Raw genomic sequence first — 7,392 nt, forward strand, 5'->3', positions numbered from 1 at the left:
ATGCATGCGTTCAAAGATTCGATGTGACGGGGAATATGAAAAATTTTGCAAAATTTTTTGCAAACTAAACTGGACCTTACGTTCTCAAGGCTATCTAGCCGATATATATTCCTAGTTTGCATGTGTTGTTTGAAATTTCGGTTGCGCTCCTTCTCGATGTTCCAGTAAACATATAGTATCGGACTATGTTTTTTTGCCTTCTGGAGATGTCGCTCCACACTTTTTCCCGTATTTGTAAATAGAACCGTATGTCTTCAGGGATGTTGTGGAGCTGTGATATTTATATCTATCCAATTCCTAATTATGGACTACACCTGTTTAGTAAAATGACACTGTTTGCACAGGTGTACATCGGTTAATTTCCGAGTCATTCTTGCGTGTTGCCATTATTGCATTCTTATTACTAGGGTGTTGGTTAGATCTAGTATTCCACAAGTCATAATCCAACGTACTACTCACCCAACTATGGCCTTGTGTAGATCTAGGTATAAAGTTTTGGTAGGTCACATCGGATGTTATATAGGGGTGCCGCATGAGGCGTTCGGATACTAATAAAAAAATAAATTATAAAATCCGCTGCGAGACAAATTTATTAAGCCTAATTAATCCATCATTAGCATATGTGTACTGTAGCACTTATTGTCAAATCATGAACTAATTAGGCTTAAAAGATTCGTCTCGCAAAATAGTCGCAATCTGTGTAATTAGTTATTTTTTAGTCTATATTTAATACTCGATGTATGTGTTCAAACATTCGATGGGATAGGGTGTAAAGTTTTAACGGAGAAACTAAAAAGGCCTATGTTAGATGCCTCAGTGTGCCGTCGTCTGATCACAGTCGGTGGTGGTGGCCACTGCATTCACCCCCATCAATAATTGCGTCTGTTCGACAGGACTGAAAAATAAACAAAATATTGTTTCGGCTGATTGTTGTGAGAGAAAATACTGTTCTGTCTGAAAGCACTGTTCATGTGAACAGTGCTTCGTGAGTGGGCTGGCCAGCCACCAGGACACCCCAAATGTACTGATGCGGGACGGGACGACCAAAACACATGGTGGAGGTGGTGCTGCGCTGCTAGAGCTAGAGCTTAGAGACCAATCTATGGTGTACGTACTACTTCTACTAGGCTCGTGTCCGATCGTGGATGGCTGCTTGCTTGCTTGCAGTGGTACGTACGGTGGTGGTCGTCAGCTTGTGTCGCTCACTTGACTGCCAGCTTCTCCCACCCCTTTAATTTCACGGGCCCTCTCATGCATGCCTCCCATCGCCCGTCCATGGCGTTCACACTCGATCGCTCGCAGGCGCAGCGCGTCTTGTACAGTTCTACATATGTAGCTATCAGCGCGGAGGTGCCGTGCCTTCTGTGAACTAATGCTGATTCCCTGCTACGCATCCTTGTTTTCTCGACTATAAGAAAGGGCTCCCTGCAAGCAGCTGCAGATATGATCCAACTCGACTCGCCCTACGTGCTTCCTTCCCCGGCCGGCCCTTTCAGGCGCACCTTTGATGAATCCTGCTAGCCACTGTATTTGAAGGTAAGCTAGTGCACCCATTCCCTGCCGGCTTGTCATCCTCTTTCAGGAGCACTTTTGATCGAATCTCTTGCTCGAGCTATATATAACATTAGGATCTAAACATTATTTTTCATTCGTTCTTTAAGTTGCAAACGTGCCCATGCGTTGCAATGGAATCTAACACGTATAAGAATCGGATTCCATATCATCATTAGGCGGGAGTTGTTCTATCTCATGTGAGACTAGGTTTAGAGTCTAGGTTACATACAAAATATGGAGAGTACGACCTAATATGTATTAGAATCCGACCCTATAGCTACTAACACAATCCCAAATTACCTTAAGTGCCCAAAACCGTGAGAAAAGGGCCTAAACCGCCAATGGAATAATCCTTGGCCACAAACCGTCAAGCAAACTCCGTCAAAGATAGAAGACAAGGAAAATTAGTTTTCTAGGCGGTTTTGGCACTCAAGGATGATTTCCTTGGATGCTAGTTGCCAAGGAAACTAGGACCATACTTAATTTACCAAAGGGACAAAAAAATATTGCAACCATCAAGTAATTTAGTTTTCAGGAGGGCCAGCAGCCTTCAAGGAATCATTCATAACTGTCAAGGAAATTAGTTTTCTTGAAGGCCATCAACCTCCAAAGAAATATAGAGGAATAGCAAAATTAAAACCATAAATCAATGAAAGCTGCGCCTCCTGGGATTCAAATCGAACCTATATATGACCTATAGTGCTTTAATTGTTTTAAATGAAAAGCACTTACCACTACACCTCAATGTAACTTGTGACTAAGTAATTTTTTTTCTTTTGTATTCACTCTGTTGAATCTTGTAATGAATATTTGAGAATTTCCTTAGGGGTTCCAAATTGCACTCAGGAAAATATGAATCATCTTGGCAGTTTTGAATAGCACTCAAGAAAATACGAATTACCTTGGTGGTTTCGAATAACACCCAAGAAAATGAGCAATTACCTTGGTGGTTTGCAATAACAGTCAAGGAAACATGGAATTGCCTTGATGGTTTGGTTCAGCACTCAAGAATATCCATTTCCTTGGAGACCTATGTCTGTAGCCAAGGGAACTACACTTTGCTTGGCCGTTTTGTTTTGGCCCTCATGAAAATCTTTAGCACTTAAAGTAATTCAGGATTGTGGTAGAAAAACGTGATGGAAGAAACTCTCTACTATCTGCATAGTTGAGGAGAGGTATATAGAAAAAATAGTATAACATTTTTAACTCTTTGATATTAACGAGACACGTTTGAAAAGCGGGACGGAAGAAAGTCTCCACTTCTCGGGGTGGACGAAAAAATAGAAGAAAATTTTAGCTCTTTAATATTTAGGTATATATAGATAAATATTATGTGTATATGTATAGATTTTTTTGTTCCCTTAATGCCTACTCCTTCAGTCCTGAAATATAGTGCATTCTAGTCATTCTCAAACAAAATAAGGGAGAGTGTAGTGGATGCATGTACCCCTCACTTATCTTCCTAATCTATTGAAATCTGATTCTATTCCCCATGATTAAAGGGTGAACTCTCAGTCTCCTTATACAAAATATAGAAAGTACATGATTTACTTTTCATATACAAAATAATCATGTATTTTTATTTAAGTAAACATTATCTTCTTATTCCCCAATTGCACTATATTTTAGGATAAACTTTAAATATCAGAATACACTATATTTTAGGATAAATTTTAAATTCCAGAATACACTATATTTCAGGACAGAGGGAGTACGTTCAACTTTTTCCCACCGTTCATCTCTAGTGTGTCGGATTTTCTTTTCTTCAGGTTTCGTGTTCCACTCAGTTACGTCCAGTAATTTCTTTCCGTGTTCCGTTCGGTTAGGTCCGGTAATGGCGCCTGCTTCGAGTTTCTTCCCTTAACAACCGTGTTGCATCCGATTTTCTATTGGATTCGGAAGCAATTTTTTATCTGATTTCTACCATCCACACAAGTAGTTTGGAAGGGCCGGACCAAAAAAAATAGACATAAATTTTAGCTCTTTAATATAGAATTTGTTTATTTACCACAAGATCAAGGTACTACATAGTACACACTATTTTATTCTGAAGTGGCCCGTATACTGTACAGGTGGTCATGTTCTACCCTGACGTCTCGTCTCTGATGTTTTTTTGAATAATTTTTTATTCGTTTCCATAATTGACTCTCAGTGGAAACCGAATTGAATAAAGGTGTCTATGTTTTACATCCCCAGAGTCCCGATTCAGGGATTTTTTTGCTAATTATTTTTCTTAATTGGTCCCCATATGTAAAATTGGTTGTGCACCGGGTGCCATAAATGTGTTCCTGTTTTACTCCGGTTTCGCGTTGTGAGTAGTGTTTTTACTAATCAATGATTTATTCATTTCCATATGTAATAACTCCAGACATGGTGAGTAGATGCATTTCTCATCATTTGGAAGAAAAAAAAATACTTACCATTTTGAGTTGAAACAGAAACATCTTACTTAGCTTCGAACAAATTCTAGGTTCAAGTCTTTATTATCTGGGTCGCTCTTATCCTGGCCATACTACAGCATAAACAAGCTGGTCGTGCTCTGTGTCTTAGCCGACCATCGATGCAACTCCTCTGCAGCTCCTCCCACGGCAACCTTGGTGAGTTGAAGTTTTTTCTTTGGGAGAACAGTCCTAACTCCTAAGTATGTTTCTACTTTGAGCTGAAACAGGAACATCTTACTTGGCTCTGAACCAATTTTATTGATTAGGTTCAAGTCTTTGTTGTTGAACTGTAAACATTTTTCCTTACTCTTTTTTTTTTTCCAGATCGGTCGAACTTGACAGTTCTTTTACTTATTTCAGTTTGATCTGTTGTTGCATCCCCTTGAGGCCATAACACACTACTACTCTGCAGCCAATCAGATTACAAGAAGAGTGATTGATTAATCTTGAGAGCCCGTGAGTATGGACCTGGTCTCCGGTGCGTTGGGCTTGCTCCCCTCCAAGCTGCTGGAGCTGCTCAAGGACGAGTACAAGCTCCAGAAGGGCGTCAAGAAACAAGTCCAGTCCATGTCCCGAGAGCTTGAGAGCATGCATGTCGCCCTCCACAAGGTGGCGGCAGTGCCATGGGACCAGCTCGATGAGCAGGGCAAGGTCTGGGCGCGGGAGGTCCGGGAAGCATCCTACGACATGGAAGATATAGTCGACACCTTCATCGTTCGTGTCGACGGCCAAGAGCAGGCTGATCCGAGCAGGCTCAAGCGCGCCATGAAGAAGATGGGAGACCTGTTCAGCAAGGGCAAAGCTCGCCGAGAAATTTCTTGTGCCATCGAAGACATGAGGAAGCAACTTCAGGAAGTGGCCGAGCGTCGTGCCAGGTACAGGGTCGATGATGTTGTTGCCAAGCCTGCTGCCACAACAAGTATTGATCCACGCCTCTCGGCTCTCTAAACAAAAGTGTCACAGCTCGTTGGCATCGAAGAGCCAAGGGATAAGGTCATAAAAATGCTGACAGATGGGGAAGACATGGAGACCAAGATAGTTTCTATTGTTGGGTTTGGAGGGTTAGGCAAAACTACTCTTGCTAGAGCTGTGTATGAGAATCTGACAGATGATGTCCGTTCCAAAGCTTTTGTTCCTGTCGGCCAGAGTCCAGATTTGAAGAAAGTGTTAATGGACATTCTCATTGGTCTTGACAAGTGGCATTATACGAAGGAAATCAATTTAAATATATTTGATGAAAGGCAGCTAATTAATGAACTTCGGGAATTCCTCAAGGATAAGAGGTAGTCATATTCTTACTGAGAGCCTTTCAATTAAGATTTGCAAGTTGAACAATCATTTGAGAAATCTATAACCTACTGATTGAATCTATTTTTTTTGAACAAAAACTGATTGTATCTATTACAATTAAATATTTTAGTTTTCATTTCTTTTTGTTCTTAATATCTAATCCCCGGATTGAATTTTCCAATGTTTTTCCTCCATCAACTCTTTTTGTCATCTTGAATGAGTTATTATATATTTTTCATGTAACTATAAATATGACTCCTTCATTTCTATGCATATAGGTATTTCATTGTTATTGATGACATATGGGATGTACCATCATGGAACATAATAAGATGTGCTCTAAACAACAACAGCTTGGGAAGCAAAATAGTCATAACTACCCGGAAGCATGATGTTGCTGAGAAAGTTGGTTGTTCTTATAACATGGAGCCCCTTCCACACGAGAGTTCTAAAGTCTTATTCTACGGAAGAATATTTGGCTCTGAAGACAAGTGTCCCAAACAATTTGTGGAAGTATCTGAAAAAATAATTAAGAAATGTGGAGGTGTGCCATTAGCTATCATTACCACATCAGGTTTATTAGCAAATAAGTTAGGAAAAATAAAAGGGTGGTATGACTTGTGTGACTCTATAGGTTTGGGAGTTGCAAAGAATCATGAGATGGAAGATATGAGAAAGATATTATCTCTCAGCTACTATGATCTACCAGCTCATCTAAAGACCTGTTTATTATATTTAAGTATATTTCCAGAAGACTACGAAATCTGGAGTAACCGGCTGATATGGAGGTGGATAGCTGAAGATTTTCTTTCACCTAGAGAAGGGGGGCAAAGTTTATTTGAGCTTGGAGTGAGTTACTTTTATGAGCTTATAAATAGAGGCCTAATCCAGGTAGCCAAAGGGTCATAAGCAAGGTTTTATGCTTGAGTCTTGTCAAGTTCATGATATGGTCCTTGATCTCATTTGTTCCATATCAAGAGAAGAGAGTTTTGTTGCAACAATACAAGGTGATGCCAAGCAAAACACACATTTTTCGGGAAGCAAGGTACACAGGTTGTCCCTCCAAAATACTACTTGGCCTACGATGGACATGTCAAAACTAAGGTCACTTTCTATCTTCAATGGTGTTATAATTAATTCAATGACATCCTTTTCATGTTATTCTCTTCTTCGTGTACTGGATCTAGAAGACTGCAACCTTAGGGACCTTCCAAGTTTGAGTTTTGTCAAGAATTTATTTCACCTAAGGTATCTGGGGCTAAGAAATTCTGCTTATGCTGGTGAGCTCCCATTAGAGATAGGGAAGCTACAGCTTTTGCAGACGTTGAACTTGTGGGGAACTTTAGAAAATTGCCATCGAGTATTGTTGGGCTATGACGACTGATGTTCCTGGATCTTAATCTTATACGTCTGCCAAATGGATTGAGGAATCTAACAACCTTAGAAGTGCTACTGAATGCAATTATTGATTCTGCGCACATTGCGGAAGAGCTAGGCCATTTGACGCAGCTGAGGATCCTTTCTGTTGAGCTAGAATTGGGCAACGAAACAAGATGTGATGAGGGCATTTGCAAAGCTTTAGTGGAGTCCCTAGTCAAACTGGAAAAAATCGAAAAAATGGGAGTAGACTCAGACGCCGGAGTGATGAATCTTGAAGGCTCGCTGTTGTCCCTAGGCAACCTGTCCTATCTTCGTATTGATCAAACTAGTCTGTTGCCAACATGGATTAATCCTGGATCGCTTCTCCTCCTATCCTGCCTGAAAATTACAGTGGCTCAGGTGCGAACGGAGGACATCCATGTCCTCGGGATGCTGCGGGCTCTTTGTTTTCTGGAAGTGAGTGTGTTTCATGATGATGATGATGACATACAAGTGCTGGAAAGGTTCATGGTTGGCCCTAATGCCTTCCCATGTGCAAGAGACTGCAGATTCTATGGTTTTCTGATGGTGCCGTCTATGTTCCCACGAGGAGCTATGCGCATGCTTGAAAATTTCAGTTTCTGTATCCGCACAGAGGCTTTCGCTGAAGGTGAATTCACTACTGATGACCAGGCCTTGGGTCATCTACCGTCTCTTCAAAGTGTGTCTGTTCGTCACAACTGTCGAA

The 7,392-nt window shown here is 40.8% G+C and overlaps 1 pseudogene; it reads left to right on the plus strand.

Annotated features, from left to right (window-relative positions):
* Positions 1-4,366: 4,366 nt before the first annotated feature.
* LOC136482410 (disease resistance protein RGA5-like) lies at positions 4,367-6,614 on the plus strand (annotated as a pseudogene).
* The last annotated feature ends 778 nt before the right edge of the window (positions 6,615-7,392 follow it).

This window comes from Miscanthus floridulus, chromosome 9 (assembly GCF_019320115.1).
Source record: "Miscanthus floridulus cultivar M001 chromosome 9, ASM1932011v1, whole genome shotgun sequence".
Classification (NCBI taxonomy): Eukaryota; Viridiplantae; Streptophyta; class Magnoliopsida; order Poales; family Poaceae; genus Miscanthus; species Miscanthus floridulus.